The sequence below is a fragment of the Octopus bimaculoides genome, chromosome 22, assembly GCF_046866305.1.
Source record: "Octopus bimaculoides isolate indiv1 chromosome 22, ASM4686630v1, whole genome shotgun sequence".
Taxonomy (NCBI): Eukaryota; Metazoa; Mollusca; class Cephalopoda; order Octopoda; family Octopodidae; genus Octopus; species Octopus bimaculoides.
In genome coordinates, this window is record NC_142949.1 from 15,072,111 (window position 1) to 15,091,526 (window position 19,416).

The window sequence follows — 19,416 nt, forward strand, 5'->3', positions numbered from 1 at the left end:
AAAATTCTTTGGATCTTGAAAATTTTGGTAGGATTTAAAATTTTTTTTTTTTTTTATCCAAGCAAGAATTTAAAAATTACTCAACACTCATCAATTCTGAGTTCTTCCAAAAACATCCCTTTTCTTGCATATGACAGCTATAACCGTTAATCATTTGGCAGCAATGAGAGTGGTACCATAAAGCATTTTGTTTTTGTTTTTGCCAAGTTAAACCTCAAGAATATGGATGACCAAATTGATGGGGGATTAAAATAATATGGCAAGGTGATAGAGTACTGAGTTAATGGAGTACGAAACAACCTCCCAAGAGGTTATAAAAGTTCACATCCCATCAATCAGCAAAACATTGGACCAATTAGCTCGAGGCAACCTGCTAAAAATGATAGCCAAATCTCCTTTGACTTAATACCCAACTATTTAAAAAGACTGGATGCATTTGACCACTCCCAGTGGAAACACTGCATATGTGAAAGAATAAGACAAGGTGGGTAAGGTTGGAATGGCTTTTATTAAAAGTCTACTCATTCAGGACTGACCTGTGGTTAAACAACTGTTATTGTTGATGGTCAAGAAAATGCATTCTCAAATGACTCCATTCACCTAAATATATACATACAAGCGTGGTTGTGTGGTAAGAAGTTTGCTTCCCAGACATATAGACTCGGGTTCAGTCCCACAACATTGCCCACTACCTTGGGCAAATGTCTTTTACTACAACCCCGGGCAAACCAAATCCATTTGTGAACAGATTTGGTAGAGAGAAACTAAAAAAAAGCCTATCCTTTTTATAGCATGTGTGTGTACATGTATGCATGTGTGTGTGTGTGTACATGTATGCATACATGTGTGATTGTGTGCATGTGTGTGCGTGTACATGCATGGACACGTGTGTGTATGTGTACATGTATATACACGTGTGTGTGTTTGAAAGAATGACCTGGTGGTTAGGGTGTTGCACTCACGATTCTGAGAACGTGGTTTCAATTCCTAGACCAGGTAGTGCATTGTGTTCTTCAGCAAAACACTTCATCTCACGTTGCTCTGTGATCACTGAGATACCTGACGTGCGGCACAATGTGGCACCTGTTCAGATAACATTGATTTATTGGAGGGGCAGGTGAGCTAATGTACGGCACATATATTGGATCACTATAAAACAAATCATTTGTGCAGTATGTTTGGCAAAAACATTGAACACTGATACATCGTCTTTGATAGGAGAGACCATCACCACACTCGCACATACACATACATACACACACATATACTGCAAAGTATAACTAACTCATGACTCGCCAAAATCTCTTTTGATCTACTTATGACTCCATTCCTGGTAAATAATTGCTGTTAACCTTTTTGACATCAACAGAGCTAACACTGGCTCCAGCCCCGGCATACAAATCACCTCGCTTTAAAACTGTTCATATCTAAATTAAAACCATCCATCATTATTTAATGCAACAACTTTTTGCTGCTATATTCCAAACACCAGTTTGATAATACACAAGTTAATAATCTTATTAAATTTCTGCAGATTTTGGGTTATTTTTCAGTTTTAATTAAAAATACGTGAGTAGTTTTGATCATTAGAAATATGAATGAGATAGGGTCACATGTGATCAACACACTCTTAATATTCTGTTGTGTCTCGGGAGAGTCATTCTCTTTTGGTGCCTTATTTAACACACTCACCGGTAAAATTTCTACTTATTTCTTTTTTATTTTTCTAAAATTTTCATTGCAACCTTTTCAATAGTTTAGAAAAATGAAAAAGAACTAAGTAGAAATTTTACCGGTGAGTGCGTTAAATTATAAGGCACTAAAAGAGAATGACTCTCCCTAGACACAACAGAATATGCTTCAACACACGAACTCACATAAAGAATCTTGCTAACCAAATCCAAAACAAAATACTCCAATGTACTTAGGTTGTAAAAAGTAAACAGAAGATTACCACAGTTAACAGTGGAATGCCAGATTAACACTGGAACATCACAGTTAACAGTTCAATACCACAATTAACAATGAAATGCCACAGTTAACAGTGGAATATCACAATTTAGAACTCAATACAATATTTAACAAAGGACTGTCACAGTTAGCAATGGAATATTTTAGTGGAATTATTAAAAATAAGGCAACACAGCAGAAATAATGATTCCATTCTTGGAATGAGACCATATGCTCAAAACAATGTAACAGGTATGTTATTTCGTTCCCAGCTGAAGTCACTTCACTGACATCACACAGTGATACTAGGCAGGGCATGAACATCACATAGTCACATTCCATTACAAATCAGGATCATGTATCTACGTAGAAAATGCTGTGTAGTAAAGATGAATTGATCTACTTCAGTGTCACATGATTCTGAGTTCAAATCCCACCCTACCCACTAACACTGTGTCACTTTCCTTTTCAGCTATTGTTGTTGTTGTTGTTGTTGTTTAGCCTCAGACCAGCCTTGGCTGAGCAGATTTATAATCAACATTATACTGCAGTCAACTTACACAGAACACACAATACAACACACACACACACACACACACACACACACACACACACACACACACACACACAAACATGCACAGTGTCAGCATAATGCAAAAGGCACCCATGCCAGCACCATTTGTGCTAGCACCGTCTGAAGAAGCACTCATTCTAGCACCAGGTAAAAGGCACCCAACTCACTCTGTAGAGGGGTTAGTTTTAGGAAGAGCATCCAGCCATAGAAACCATGCCAGGACAGACACCTGGAGCCTGGTGCAGTCTTTTGACTGACCAGCTCAAGTCAAACCATCCAACCCATGCTGGGATGGAAAACAGGTATTAAGAGCCAAACACCGAGCAGGCTTAACTGATGAGGCAATGGAAATTGCTGAAACTGATGTCAGTCTTAAGAATTCTCGGTCAGAATTTTTCAGACAATAATGGTCCCTATTAATGTATATGTTTTCATTCATGTACATTAACTATAGCATTAGAGCATTTTAGCTCTTATTTTTAGCAATGTAGGTATTTTTAACACCCTGGTCACATTTAGGGACAATAATAATTCTTATTTTTGGTGAAACATTGCAACCTGCTGCTTATATTAATTTTATATATATATATATATATATATATATATATATATATATATATATATATATATCATCATCATCATCATCATCATCGTTTAACGTCCGCTTTCCATGCTAGCATGGGTTGGACGATTTGACTGAGGACTGGCGAAACCGGATGGCAACACCAGGCTCCAATCTAATTTGGCAGAGTTTCTACAGCTGGATGCCCTTCCTAACGCCAACCACTCAGAGAGTGTAGTGGGTGCTTTTAAGTGTCACCCGCACGAAAACGGCCACGCTCGAAATGGTGTCTTTTATGTGCCACCCGCACAAGAGCCAGTCCAGGGGCACTGGCAACGATCTCGCTTGAATCAATATAATATATAATATAGATCAATGGTGATTAATACTGGCAAGAGATCAGACAAGATATTTCCTGAGATCAAGCTGACTGTTACCAAATGGTACCAAGACGGTAATTCTCATGACACCAAAGGTCTCCAAGAGTTTTCTTTAAAACTCATGCTTTAAGACTAAGGGAGGACACAAGAGTGGAATCTGTCACATGCAATCATTATCATCACAACTGCCAATATCACCCACTTTTCCATATTAGTGTAGACTGAATACACTGGCATGAAGGCAAATTCTTACACCACTTGATTTTGAATCAACCTGTTGGGAGAGGTGGGGGACACACAAAACCCCCAGAGCCCTCTTCTTATGTCTTTCTCTCTCCCAGATACCTTTTACTGCCAGTACACAGCAGTTTACATGTCCAAGCACCTACCTCTCCTGCATAATGCCCAACCATATTCTTATCTCCCTCGTCCTCAGTAAAATGTTGCACATCCAATGGTTGATACTGAACACTTCTGTTCAGCAACAAATATTAAAGAACAGGAGATACATTAGAAGTACAAGCAGACACACCTGCACACAAACAACACATCAAAAGTCTTTGGACACCACCAAAGAAGGTGAGTAGATCTCAGTTGGAAGAAATGGTAATGTAGATAGTTCATCTGTGCCCACTGCAACATTTGACATCATGGGAATGTAGGAATGAAGAAAATAAAAAGACTGTTAAGCACATAAAATTTCTAAATTTCATAAAATTACTTATGAGTTACTAATTCACCCAAAATACATTAATGACTACAAAACCAAAACCTTGTTTTTTTTTTTTTTATTAACGACTGAAAAGAAAAAAAAAAGATATATTTTAGACGATATATATATATATGTATGTATGTATGTATGTATGTATATATATGTATATATATATATTGTTGCTACTATTCAAAAGTGTCGTAAGTCCACAAACATTGCTTTTTCAAAAAACAAAAAAATAGTTTCATCATTCCATTTCTTTTTACATTAGCAAGTTTCAGCTTAACATATATTTTCAGTCAGAAATATTTTTGCAAAAGTGTCGTATGTGGGACTTTTGAAAAATGCTAAACCATTGTACTACACAATGATAATTTTTTATATCTTTGCATTTGATACGATAGTTTGACCAAAAGAACCGGTTATTGCAAACAAAAATAAACATTGAAAAAATGCATTTAGCTAAATTTGGACATACAACAGTTTAACATAATAGCAATGATATATATATATATATATATATATATATATATATATATATATATATATATATGAAGATGAGAATGTGTGTCTGTCTGTCTGTGTGAATCCCTAAAACTTGAGAACTACACAACCAATTTCATTCAAATTTTACACATGCCTTATTTAAGGTCCAGGTAGTGTTTTAGGCCAAAAAAATTTTTAACTTCTTGCCTAGTGTGAGCCCAGAGCAATATCATATCTCCTCCACTATTGCAGTATTACGTGTCAAAAGTGAAACAATAACATCTCTCTATTGTCATGTCAGATATTTTCACTTTAATACTTTCACTTTAATACTGAAACTATTAAAGTGAAACTATTATCTCATATACGTCAAGATGAGAATGTGTGTCTGTCCGTCCGTCTGTGTGAATCCCTAAAACTCGACAATTACCCAACCGATTTCATTCAAATTTTACACATGCCTTACTTAAGGTCCGTGCAACGTCATGGGCCAAAAAATTTTCAACTTCTTGCTTAATGCAAGACCACAGTAATCTCTTATCTCTTACACTATTTCAGTATTACGTGTCAAATGTGAAACAATACTATCTCTCCATTGCAATGTGAGATACTTTCAGTTTAATACTATTATAGTGAAACTATTACCTCACATATATACATGCATACATGCATATTAGTCATAAACACTCTACCACTCCTACTAATAACCACTTCACCAACAACACCCTGCCATTCAACAGCTTGCAGTGCACCTGGAAAACGGTCAAAGAGTGTACTTCACTTATGCAAACGCTTCTCTGTTGGCAGAGGAAGCAAGGGATACCACACTCACTGCATTCTTCAAGTTTTGTCAAGTGGATCCACTCGCTCAAACCTTGCTGTATCCAGATTCCATCGCACTACACTTGGAATGAAAAAAAATGCACCCCATGGAAAGTAGGTCAAAATGCTCATGGATACCCTGGTATTAAGTTTGACATTTGCCTTGGGCGAGTATACACAGTACATCCCACTCAACAAGAGTGCTTCTACCTCTGTCTACTACTGCATGAGGTCAGAGGGCCAACGTGTTTCCAGGTCCTAAAACCATTCAAGGACATGTCTGTACAACATACAGAGAAGCCTGCTATCGACAAGGTCTGTTCGAAGATGGTGCACAATGGGATGAAACTTTGGGAGAGGCTGCTTTATCAGAATCACCTAAAAGTCTCAGGGCACTGTTTGCAGTATTACTACAGACATGCGAACTGTGTGATCCTGCAACTCTATGGCTCAAGTACAGGGACAACCTGGCTGAAGACTTTAAGCGGCAAGCTCAACGGCTCTATTCTGACATGGAGGGTATCAGCAATGAAGTCTATAACAAAACTCTCATTGACATTGAAAACAGAATTGCTACCCTGGGTGGAAAGGAATTGCCCACGTATGGCCTGCCGCAAACATTCAGGTCAGGGTCAAACAGCCTTCCTACTGTTGTCGTTCGTGAAACATCCTACGACACTCAAGCGTTTTCAAAGCACATTCTTGAAAATCAGCCTGAATTACTTCCAGACCAACTGCAGGCCTACACAACTATTCTTAACAGTGTACGCCAACACGAGGGACGAATCTTCTTCCTCGATGCTCCTGGAAGAAACAGGAAAAACATTTCTTACAAAGCTTCTCCTTGCAGAAGTTAGGCAGCATCAGGACATTGCAGTAGCTGTAGCCTCCTCTGGGATTGCAGCTACTTTGTTACCCGGTGGCAGGACAGCACACTCCACTTTTAAACTCCCTCTCAATTTAGCAACATCCGAGATACCTTCATGCAACATCAACAAAAGCTCAGTTCAGGGCAGGTACTTAAAAGGTGTCATCTAATTATCTGGGATGAGTGCACCATGGCTCACAAGAGAGCTTTGGAAGCATTACATAGAGCCCTGAAAGACATCCGAGACTGTCAGGCTTCAATGGGAGGTGTAACGCTTCTGCTGTCAGGTAATTTCAGGCAAACTCTTCCTGTCATTCCGAAAGGCACTAGAGCAGATGAGGTCCAAGCATGCCTAAAGTCCTCTACGCTGTTGCATCATGTTACAATCTTCAGTCTTACCACTAACATGAGAGCTCAGCTACACGGTGACCAAATATCCACAAAGTTTGCACAGGACATTTTGACACTTGGTGATGGCAAGGTGCCTCTCAACGCTGCAGGAGAAATGGAAGTGTGACCATTTTCCGCCGTTGTTAATTCTGTAGATTACCTCAAACACAAAGTCTTTCCCAGCTTCACAGAAAACTACCAAAATCACAATTGGCTGTGTGAAAGAGCAATATTAGCTCAAAAAAATGCTGCTATTAAAAAAATTAATCAACAGCTAATGCATTCTCTTCCTGGCACTCTTCACACTTACAAGTCTGTTGATACAATTCCAGATTAAAATGAAGTGGTGAACTATCCACCTGAATTTCTCAATTCGTTGGAGCCTCTTGGACTACATCTCCACATGTTAGCACTTAAAGTTGGAACTCTTGTTACGCTACTCTGCAATCTGGAACCACCAAGACTTTGCAATGGAACACGACTGGTGATAAAGAAAATGATGTCACATGTTATCGAGACTATCATTCTTTTTGGATGTGGAAAAGGTGAGGACGTCTTTATTCCAAGAATTCCTCTTACTCCATCAGGAGCAGAAATCCCATTTACATTCAGAAAACTGCAATTCCCCCATCATGTCAGTTTTGCTATGTCCATTAACAAATCTCTTGGAAGAGCCCTGCTCCTCACATGGACAACTGTATGTTGGCTGCTCAAGAGTGGCAAGCAAAAGAAACCTCTTTACATATGCTCCACAAGGAAAAACAAGGAACATTGTTTACAACAAGGTGTTATAATCAGAACAGCCAGGAGGTATGTACATAATCACCTTTTTTTACCCAAACTTCATGTACTTTCATGTATTTATATTGATATACATATATATCTGTGTGTGTGTGTGTGTGTGTATCGATATATATATATATATATATAAATATACATTGCTTGCCAACTAATGTCGGTATGTTTATGTCCCCATGAATTACCAGCTTCACAAAACAGACTGATAGAATGCGTACTTGGGGTCAATTCGTTCAACTAAAGGCAATTCTCTAGTAACGCCACAGTCAAATATTTTCAACAAGTAAAAGATAAGAATAAACAAATATGCCATTTCACTCCTGAGCAATGCCAGGTATCTCTGCTAGTATATATATATATATATATATATATATATATAAATAGTTTGTAATTATATACATAATTATAACAAGTGCTTGGTTTATGCCTCACCACGCACTGAAAAATAGACGTCAAAAGACACTATTACCACCATAAACTCTCCGAGAAAAACACACCACATAATAGACCATGAGAAGAAATAAAATGAACATTTTCATTTTCTTTCTTCTCATGGCCTATTATGTGGTGTGTTTTGCTCGGGGAATTTATGGTGGTAATAGTGTCTTTTGACGTCTATTTTTCAGTGCGTGGTGAGGCATAAACCAAGCCCTTGTTATAATTATGTATATAATTATAAAATATTTATAAAATTTACCTATGAGGTTTTATTTCCACGCTGACCACTTGGCAAAAATCATTAATGATTTTACACTTTATTATTATATTTATATATATATATATATCTGTGTGAGTTAGAGGTTGAGAAACCAACTAAAGGATAGTACCTATCCAATATACTGGTGGTAGTGTACCCAATTATTCATACCCAAGTGCTAGTTATTGCATGACAATCTCGCAACTGAGTATTATATATGGGTGGGGGTAAAAAGTGGTTTACCCTTGATTTATATGGCAAATAAAAAAGTGGAGGGGATACAAAATCAACAGACATCAGCTGGTAAGCATTCCAGTATGTCTAGTATCTAATACAGTGGAATGAATAGACATACTGGGATGTCTACCAGATGATGTCTCTCGATTTTGTATCCTCTCCACTTTCTTATTTGCTGTGTGTGTGTGTGTGTGTGTGTGTGTGCACGCATGTGTGTGTGTGTGTATGTGTGTAAACACACACATATGCATACAAGTGTGTGCTTGTGTGTGTGTGATAGCATAGATCAAAAGAATTGAAATAAATGTAAATATTTGAAAGCTATTTAACTGTGTGAACTTTTTTTATAAACACATTCAGACTGTATTTTTGATGTATAGCAAAAAAAAAAAAAAAAGGCTGAGTGGAGACTCTCAAGGGACTCATTTCATGGTTTGTTGACCATTCTTCAGGGTAGACATACCCAGGTCTTCTTTTTCCAGTGAAAGTATACAATTAACTGGCCACATTCATGGCAGATATAAATGAACCATTTACAGTAGTGGAAAGATTAATTAAAATATTGGTGTTTTTGATGGGTTGATATTAATTAATATAAGATTCATATATAATACAGCACACAAGAACTGGAACTTACATGTGAATATGTGTGCATATATACACACATATACATATATATGGAGTGAAAGCATTTGAAGAGGCCATGATAACGCATACAAGACTCAAAAGAGATTTAAGGAAGAATGTTATGATCAAGAAGGTGAATCACAATGACCTTTTTGTGTGCACAGTTTGTGACAGACGATGCCTCTCTTTTGCTGGGCTGGAATCTCATTTGCAAACCCATGGAAAACGAACCTGCCCCAACTATTCTGCCTCTATGTCTGTGTACACCTTTCAATGCAATGTATGCCAGAAGGTTTGCAAATCTAACGGAAGCCTCAAAAGACATTTTAAGATTCACAGAGATCAGAACTTAGCTGCAGCTCATAGTGGTCCAAACTGGATATGCAATCTATGTGGGTGTCTTTTCAGAACATTGTCTGGTTTTAAAAGACACATTAGATGCCATGATGGATCTAAGGTGTAGGTACAGGAGGTGGTCAAACTCTGCATAAGGAGTAGACAACCACCACATATATAGATGTATATATATATATATATATATATATATATATATATATTCATATAAACACACACACACACGTGTGTGTTATATAACATAGATATATAGCCACATAAACGTGCCCATGTGGTGCCATGTAAAAGCACACTCTGTAAAGTGGTTGATGTTAGGAAGATCATCCAGCTGTAGAAACCATGCCACAACTGACTGGAACCTGGTGCATCTCCCCAGCTTGCCAGCCCTGGTCAACCCATCCAACCCTGGGCAGCATGGACAAGGGATGTTAAAAGATGACGATGATGATAATGGTGATATATGAGAGTGTTTGGTAAGTAATTGCATTTTACCAGAAAGGATATGAAAACGAATGTAAACTACATTGATCTGAATAGTTTTAATCAAGAATGTAATCACCATAGTTTTCCATGACTGTAGCCCAAAGGGAAAATAACTTTTCTACGCCACATTCAAAGAAACCTATTTCTTTACCTGAGAGAAGTCTGAAAATCCGTTTTCAACTTCCTCTGTTTCTGAATGTTTTAGCTTTTATAAAATGTTTCAGTGATCAGAACAGATGGAAATCCATAGGTGCTGAGTCAGGTGAGTGTGGAGGATGTGGAAGAACTTCTCATCCTAATGATCTTATTTTTTCTTGGCTTTGTTTTGAAGAGTGTGACCATGCCTTGTCATGCTGGAGAATAACACCTTTCCTCTTTACCAAAGCTGGCCACCTTCAACATAATTTGTCAGTTACATGATCAGGTTGTTGACAATAGACATCTGCATTGATGTTCCTTCCATGTTCCAGTAGCTCATAATGGATGATACCTTTCATGTTCTACCAAAGGATTTTTGTGGCTGGAGCTCTGGTTTTGGTGTTGGTGCTGGCTTCATATTACATAATAACCATTAGCTTTTTCGTTTTCTACTGTGATGCAAAACCTATTTTACATCACCTGTGACAATGTACTGCAGAAATGACAGGTTGTCATTCTTGATCAGAAGATTGGTGAAGATGGTGGTGGAACGTTGTGCTCAGTTCTCAAGCATAAGCTTATGTGGAACCCAAATTCCTTTGCATGTTTTCCAAATTTGCTTGAGAAGTTTGTGGATAGTTGAACATGACACATTAAAGTGTTGTGCCAAACCTCTGGTGTTTTGATGTAGATCCAATATAATAGTCTCATTCAAAAGGTTGTCATTCAGAGTGGGTCATCTTCCAGAGTGAAGCTTGTTGGATATGTCACAATTACCATCCTAAAACCTTTTAAACCACAGCTGACATGTACAAGCTTTCACTGTATCCAGATTCACTTCACAAATATTTTACATTGCTTCTGTAGCATAACTTTGCTTTCCAAAACTCATACAGTAAGCAATGGTGAATATGTTGTTTCATAAAGTTCTCATTGTCCATGGAGGTTAATTACCAAAATTACTATGAATGACACACTGTAGGATAGAAGAAATGATATCCTATTTCTAGACAGTTCCTGCCCATTCAACATTGGCTCTAACATGATTGACTTATTCATATTTCATAGTAGTGAAAAAATGTAATTACTTTCTGAAAACACTAATATGAAGGCAGGGAAATGACCACAGAGAGGCTCAAAATATCTAGTGGTGTCGGCTATAGCCTAGTCATCTGTATAGTTATGAAGGAGTAATTACCCAATGACTGGTGTAGAAGGACCATAGTCAACTGCTACAAACGCAAAGGTGACGCACTAGATACAAATAATTACAGAGGTATCAAGTTGTGGGATCAAGTAATGAAGGTCACGGAGAGGGTCATAGCCCAACTAATTAGGGAGTGAGTCAGTCTAGATGAGATGCAGTTTGGATTCGTGTCAGGGAAAAGCACCACTGATGCTATATTTCTGGTAAGGCAGTTGCAGGAGAAATACCTAGCCAAAGATAAACCTCTGTACCTGCCTTTCGTTGACACAGAGAAAGACTTTGACAGGGTCCCCCAATCCCTTATCTGGTGGTCAATGAGGAAACTAGGGATAGATGAATGGTTAGTGCGAGCTGTGCGAGCCATGTACAGGGATGCTGTCATAGGGTGAGGGGTGGCAATGAGTACAATGAAGAATTCCGAGTAGGGGTAGGGGTCCACCAAGGATCAGTCCTCAGCCCCTCTTATTCATCATAGTCTTCCAGGCAATAACACAGGAATTCAAGACAAGATGCCTCTTGGAGCTCCTCTATAATGATGACCTTGCTCTAATTGCTGAGTCACTATCAGAACTAGAGGAGAAGTTTCAGGTGTGGAAGCAAGGACTAGAATCGAAGGGCCTTAGAGTCAACCTAGCTAAAACCAAAGTCTTAATAAGTAGGAAGGCAGACAAACCACACATCCATTCAGGTAGATGGTCCTGCTCGATCTGTAGAAAAGGCATAGGTAGAAACTCCATAAGATGTACCCAGCGTAAGCTATGGACACATAAGAGGTGCAGCAATATCAAAGGGAGGCTAACTGGGAAGATAGATTTTGTATGTGGCAAATGCTCAGATGCTATAAACACTGAAAATGTACAGAGAACAACTTCTATCACAATCCAGGGAGAAAAACTAGAAGTAGTTAATAGCTTCCGTTACCTAGGGGACCAAGTCACTAGCAGGGGTAAATGCTCTGAAAGTGTAGCTGCTAGAATAAGAATAGCCTGGGCAAAGTTCAGAGAGCTCCTACCTCTGCTAGTGACAAAAGGTCTGTATGACGCATGTGTGCGAACAGCCATGTTACATGGCAGAGAAACATGGGCTGTGACTGCTGAGGACATGCGTAAGCTTGCAAAGAATGAAGCCAGTATGCTCCACCGGATGTCAGTGTGAATACATGACAGAGTCTAAGCACCCTGAGAGAAAAGTTGGATTTAAGAAGCATCAGATGTGGTGTGCAAGAGAGACGACTGCACTGGTATTGATCATATGTTGCGAATGAATGAGGACAGATGTGTGAAAACATGTCACACCCTAGAAGTTGAGGGAACCTGTGGAAGAGGTAGACCCAGGAAAACCTGGGATGAGGTGGTGAAGCATGACTGTCAAACATTGGGCCTTACCAAGGCAATGACTAGGCACCGGGACCTCTGGAGATATGCTGTGCTTGAGAAGAACCGACAAGCCAAGTGAGACCATAGCTATGGCCTATGTCGGTGGGTGTAACAAGCTCATTCATGAATACCCTTCATTCATTGGACAAAAAGCCTTGCTTGAGAAGACTTATTGAGGCAAGTGAAATCAAAATCATCAAAATTGCTGACGTGGCCAACAATGCTAAAAGCACATCTGAACGTGGGGTGTAACTGACCCACTTATGACTACCCCTCATTCATTGGACAATGAACTTTGCTTGCGAAGACCTATTGAGGGAAGTGTAAACAAATCAAAATCACTGACGTGGCCGATGACAGTACCACCTGATTGGCACTCGTGCTAGTGGAACATTAAAAGAAGCATATCTGAGCGGGATCATTGCCAGGGCCACAGACTGGCTCCTGTGCCGGTGGCATGTGAAAAACAATATTCGAGTGTGGTCGTTGCCAGTGCCACCGGACTGGCTTCTGTGCAGGTAGCACGTAAAACACCTGACTGGCCTTTGTGCTGGTGGAACGTAATAAGCACCCACTACACTCTCAGAGTGGTTGGCATCAGGAGGGGCATCCAGCTGTAGAAACATTGCCAGATCAGACTGAGCCTGGTACAGCCTCTGGCTCACCAGTCCTCAGTCAAACCAGTCAACCCATGCCAGCTAGGAAAGCAGGCATTAAACAAGGGTAATATATATATATATATTTATACAAATATACATGTGAGTATATATATGTATATATATATGTGTGTGTGTGTGTGTACATACTCCCACAAACACACACACACACACACGTGTGTGTGTGTGTGTGTGTGTGTGTGTGTGTGTGTGTGTGTGTGTGTGTGTGTGTGTGTGTGTGTGTGTGTGTGTGTGTGTGTGTGTGTGTGTGTGTGTGTGTGTGTGTGTGTGTGTGTGTGTGTGTGTGTGTGTGTGTGTGTGTGTGTGTGTGTGTGTGTGTGTGTGTGTGTGTGTGTGTGTGTGTGTGTGTGTGTGTGTAAAAGGTTGAATGTGGATTCATCCTTTAATTGGAATGGTTTCCAAAAAGATTGGTGTAAATTGGCATAGATATGGAAAGTAGTATTAGTATATTAAGTGTATGATTAATTTATAGAATGAAGTTCTACTAATCCAGTCATATTTGTCAAAAACGGAGATAAGATGTTAAAAAGTTGTAAGAAGTTTATTCATGCATACAATCGTTTCGTACATAGATATAAATTCATTTTAGAATTTGCAAATATCTAAGTACTTGTCAGTGCAGAAAAATAATAGGAACTTAAAAAAAGAGCAGAGAAGTTGGATCTATGACTTTTATGTCTATCTGTTCCTACCCATGTGTGATAGTGATGGAAGTCATATCAATTATCATAACTCCAATCACTATCACACATAAATAGGAAGAAATAAACATGAAACTCATAGATCCAACTTCTCTACTCTTTTTTTAAGTTCCTATTATTTTTCTGCACTGACAAGTACTTTGATATTTGAAAATTCTAAATGAATTTATATCTATGTACGAAACGATTGTATGCATGAATAAACTTCTTACAACTTTTTAACATCTTATCTCCTCCATTTTTGACAAATGTGATTGGATTTGTAGAACTTCATTCTATAGATTAATCATACGCTTAATATATATATATATATATATATATATATATATATATATATATATGTATATGTATAAATTGAGGATATAATCATTAAAATGATTAAATCAGTGGCTAGCGTATAAAAACCACCAAATCAGTAAAATTGATTTTTAAGTATATAATATCTACATTTGACATCTACTTCTAGTGTATTGGTATTGGCCCTCCAGCGCCCTTAATTATAATTATATTTTTATTTTTCTATATTTATATATAACTTTTATAAGGAATATTCTAAAAGAATATGTAACTGAACTTATATTAAGTGCTCTATTATTTTGAGCAAATAAATATATATATATATATATATGTGATTTTATATTATTAATAAATTCATAAAATTATCAATAATATTCGCAGGAAATCAATATTTAATATTTAAATTTCGAAATATATATATCCAATATGGCATGGTAATATAATAAATTTAAAACTTAGGATATACGAAATATAAATATAAATATATATAAAAATATGAATGTAGATAAAGATACATGTGAATATAAATGCATATAAAAATTTATGCGTAATTGAGCATGAATATTATAAAGTCTAAAATTTTAAAAAGTCTAAAATTAAAAAAATTAAACATCTGACGATCGTTTCGCAGATATTATTGTAATCACAATGTAATCAAAAGATCAGCATATTATCAATAATTCCACTCTTCGGAGATGAATGGATTTATAATCTATGTGTTAAGAACGAATGGTATATGTAATATTTTTTATATTTTTTAATATTTTAATTAATATAACATATACCATTCGTTCTTAACACATAGATTATAAATCCATTCATCTCCGAAGAGCGGAATTATTGATAATATGCTGATCTTTTGATTACATTGTGATTACAATAACATCTGCGAAACGATCGTCAGATGTTTAATTTTTTAAATTTTAGACTTTTTTAAATTTTAGACTTTATAATATTCATGCTCAATTACGCATAAATTTTTATATGCATTTATATTCACATGTATCTTTATCTACATTCATATTTTTATATATATTTATATTTATATTTCGTATATCTTAAATTTTAAATTTATTATATTACCATGTCATATTGGATATATATCTTTCAAAATTTAAATATTAAATATTGATTTCCTGCAAATATTATTGATAATTTTATGAATTTATTAATAATATAAAAACACATATATATATATATATATTTATATATATATATATGCACCGTGAGGACCAAAGAATTGAGGTATTTTGTGTTGCAAGACAGTGTGTGAGAGAGATTCGTGATGTCATAGGAGAGAAATGTGTCCACATGGATGATGGCTCACTTGCACTAAACGAGGTTGCAAAGAGAGAGGTTTGGAGACACCACTATGAAAGGTTGCTCAATAAAGAGAATGAATGGGAGAAAGAGAGTCTGCCGAACGTTGACCCAACAGAGGGACCAGCTATCCTAATTGACAGTACCTTGGTAGATAAAGCAATCAAGAGTATGAAGACAGGGAAAGCTCCCGGCACATCAGGAATCACTGCAGAGATGCTCAAAATATCTGGTAGCGTCGGCTATAGCCTAATCACCCGTATAGTTAATCAGGTGATGCACGAAGGAGTCATACCCAATGACTGGTGTAGCAGCACCATAGTCAACTGCTACAAAGGTAAAGGTGACGCTTTAGACACAAACAATTACAGAGGTATCAAGTTGTTGGACCAGGTAATGAATGTCACGGAGAGGGTCATAGCCCAACAAATTAGGGAGAGAGTCAGTTTAAATGAGATGCAATTTGGGCTCATTCCAGGAAAAAGTACCACTGATGCTATATTTCTGGTAAGACAGCTGCAGGAGAAATACCTAGCCAAGGATAAACCTCTGTACCTGGCTTTCGTTGACATGGAGAAAGCCTTTGACAGGGTCCCCCAATCCCTTATCTGGTGGTCAATGAGGAAACTAGGGATAGATGAATGGTTAGTGAGAGCTGTGTGAGCCATGTACAGGGATGCTGTCAGTAAGGTGAGGGTAGGCAGTGAGTACAGTAAAGAATTCCAGGTAGAGGTACGGGTCTGCCAAGGTTCAGTCCTCAGCCCCCTCCTATTTATCATAGTCCTCCAGGCAATAACACAGGAATTCAAGACGAGATGCCCCTGGGAGCTCCTCTATGCTGATGACCCTGCTCTAATTGTTGAGTCACTATCAGAACTAGAGGAGAAGTTTCAGATGTGGAAGCAAGGATTAGAATCGAAGGGCCTTAGTGTCAACCTAGCTAAAACCAAAGTCCTAATAAGTAGAAAGGTAGACAAACCACAAACCCCTTCAGGTAGATGGCCCTGCTCAATCTGTAGAAAAGGCATCGGTAGAAACTCTATAAGATGTACCCAGTGTAATCTATGGACACATAAGAAGTGCAGCAATATCAAAGGAAGGCTAACTAGCAAGATAGTTTTTATATGTGGCAGATGCTCAGGAGCAATTAACACTGAAAATGTGCAGAGAACAACTTCTGCCACATTCCAGGGAGAAAAACTAGAAGTAGCTGATAGTTTCCGTTACCTTGGTGACGAAGTCAGTAGTGGGGGGAGGGTGCGCTGAAAGTGTAGCTGCTAGAATAAGAATAGCCTGGGCAAAGTTCAGAGAGCTCTTACCTCTGCTAGTGACAAAAGGCCTCGCACTCAGAGTAAAAGGCAGACTGTATGACGCATGTGTACAAACAGTCATGCTACATGGCAGTGAAACATGGGCCGTGACTGCTGAAGACATGCGTAAGCTCGCAAGGAATGAAGCCAGCATGCTCCGATGGATGTGTAATGTCAGTCAGTGTGCATACTTGACAGATTGTAAGTACCTTGAGAGAAAAGTTGGACCGAAGAAGCATCAGATGTGGTATGCAAGAGAGACAATTGCGCTGGTATGGACATGTGGCGAGAATGGATGAGGATAACTGTGTGAAAAAGTGCCACACCTGAGCAGTTGAGGGAATCTGTGGAAGAGGTAGACCTGGGATGAGGTGGTGAAGCACGACCTTCAAACATTAAGCCTCACCGAGGTAATGACTAGTGACCGAGACCTTTGGAAATATGCTGTGCATGAGAAGACCCGGCAAGACAAGTGAGACCATAACCTGTGGCCTTTACCAGATGTGTAGCCAGCCCACTTATGCGTACCTTTCCTTCTATGAACACAAAACCCTGCTTGCAAAGACCTGTTGAGGCAAGTTAAATCGAAATCAAAATCAAAATTGAACCAAATTTGATGACTGGCACCATGCCAACCTTCCTTCATTGAACACTAAATTCAGCTTGCAAAGACCTGTTGGGGCAAATGAGATCGAAACTGAACCAAATTTGATGACTTGTACCCATGCCAGTGGATCACTAACAGTACCATCCGAGCGGGATCACTGCCAGAGCAGCGGTCTTGCTCCTGTGCCGGTGGCACGTAAAAAGCACCGTTTGAGCACGATCGTTTCCAGCTTCGCCTTACTGGCACTTGTGCTGGTGGCATGTGAACAAAACATTCAACTGACTCCTGTGCAGGTGGCACATAAAAAGTACCATTTGAGCATGGCCATTGCCATTACTGCCGGACTGGCCCTTGTACTGGTGGCACATAAAAAGCACCCACTACATTCTCAGAGTGGTTGGTGTTAGGAAGGGCATCCAGCTGTAGAAACTCTGCCAGATCAGATTGGAGTCTGGTGTAGCCATCTGGTTCAGCAGTCCCCAGTCAAATCGTCCAACCCATGCTAGCATGGAAAGCGGACGTTAAACGATGATGATGATGATGATGATGATATATATATAGGAGAGTATCGTAGTTTGCTTGAAGCATTGTGTATTGTTTGTGAAATATAATGTGTCTTGAATGGCCCAACAATGCAGAGTGAACTATAATAACTGTTATAATTTAATTATTCATAATCTGATATGATATTTCAGAATATAAAAATTCCTTTTTCAGATATTGCTAGGAATTGATCAAGTCACTTCTATAATCAGTTTTCCAACAATTATAGCACTGACTCAACCAATTCCTAGCGATATCTGAAGAAGGAATTTTTATATTCCGAAATATTATATGAGACTATGAATAATTAAATTATAACAGTTATTATAATCCACTCTGCATGCATTGTTGTGCTATTCAAGATACATAAAAAATATATGGTTTTGATATATATATGTATAATCGTTAGCATGCTGGGGAAAATGCTTAGTGGAGTTTCATCCATTCTTATGAGTACAAAAAACTGCAGCCCTTGGCCAAGTCATGTCAAACCAGTGTGACAGAGTAAACTCAACAAACCAGTGTGACAGAGTAAACTCAACAAACCAGTATGACCTCAAGCCATTCTCGGGTGAAGAGAACATACTGAGGCTTTGTCCCGCAGTGGATTGAACATAGGCAATCCAACCCAATCCAATATATATACATACATATATATTATGTGAGAGAGGGATATACATATATACTCACAAACACAAACACACACCCAGTGCACTGATGTTCTCATTGCCCCAATCAACATTTCCTTGTTCAGATTCAATACTAAATATTTTACTTAATCCTTTCTCCTCAGAACTACATCTCTCCAGAACTTTTTCTTTGCCTGCAGTTTCTGGACAAACATCGACCTGCACAAGCTTGAGTTGAACACTGCACCAACAGACAGGTTGCCATGTACCAGTGACACTATCTACTCTCTCTCTCTCTCTCTCTCTCTCTCTCTCTCTCTCTCTGACTGACTGGGAGAACCATGTATCTTCTCTGCAGCAAGACACCTGTTTCTGTCCCTCGGTCATATTCTAATCTTTCATCATTGGATGCAAGGCCACCTCCTCCAAAGCCCTCCCCCACCTCCTTTTAAAGGCACTTTGTCTTACAAATTATTTGGTGACCCTACCAGTGCTGGTGCAATGTAAGAAGTATCCAGTCCACACTGGTTTCTGATTGGAAGGGCATCCAAATATAACAATTGTGCTACTGCAGACCTTGCTGGCACTGATGCCACGGGAAAAGCACTCAGTTCACTCTGTAAGGATGTTAGCGTTAGGGAAGGGCATCCAGCTGGAAAAGCCATGCCAAA

The 19,416-nt window shown here is 38.4% G+C and overlaps 1 protein-coding gene across 3 annotated transcripts in view; it reads right to left on the reverse strand.

The window, feature by feature from the left end:
* The window catches only part of LOC106872929 (phosphatidylinositide 4-phosphatase SAC2), a 1,166,845-nt gene that overhangs the window by 1,121,184 nt on the left and 26,245 nt on the right, over nt 1-19,416 (reverse strand). The window lies entirely within an intron of this gene.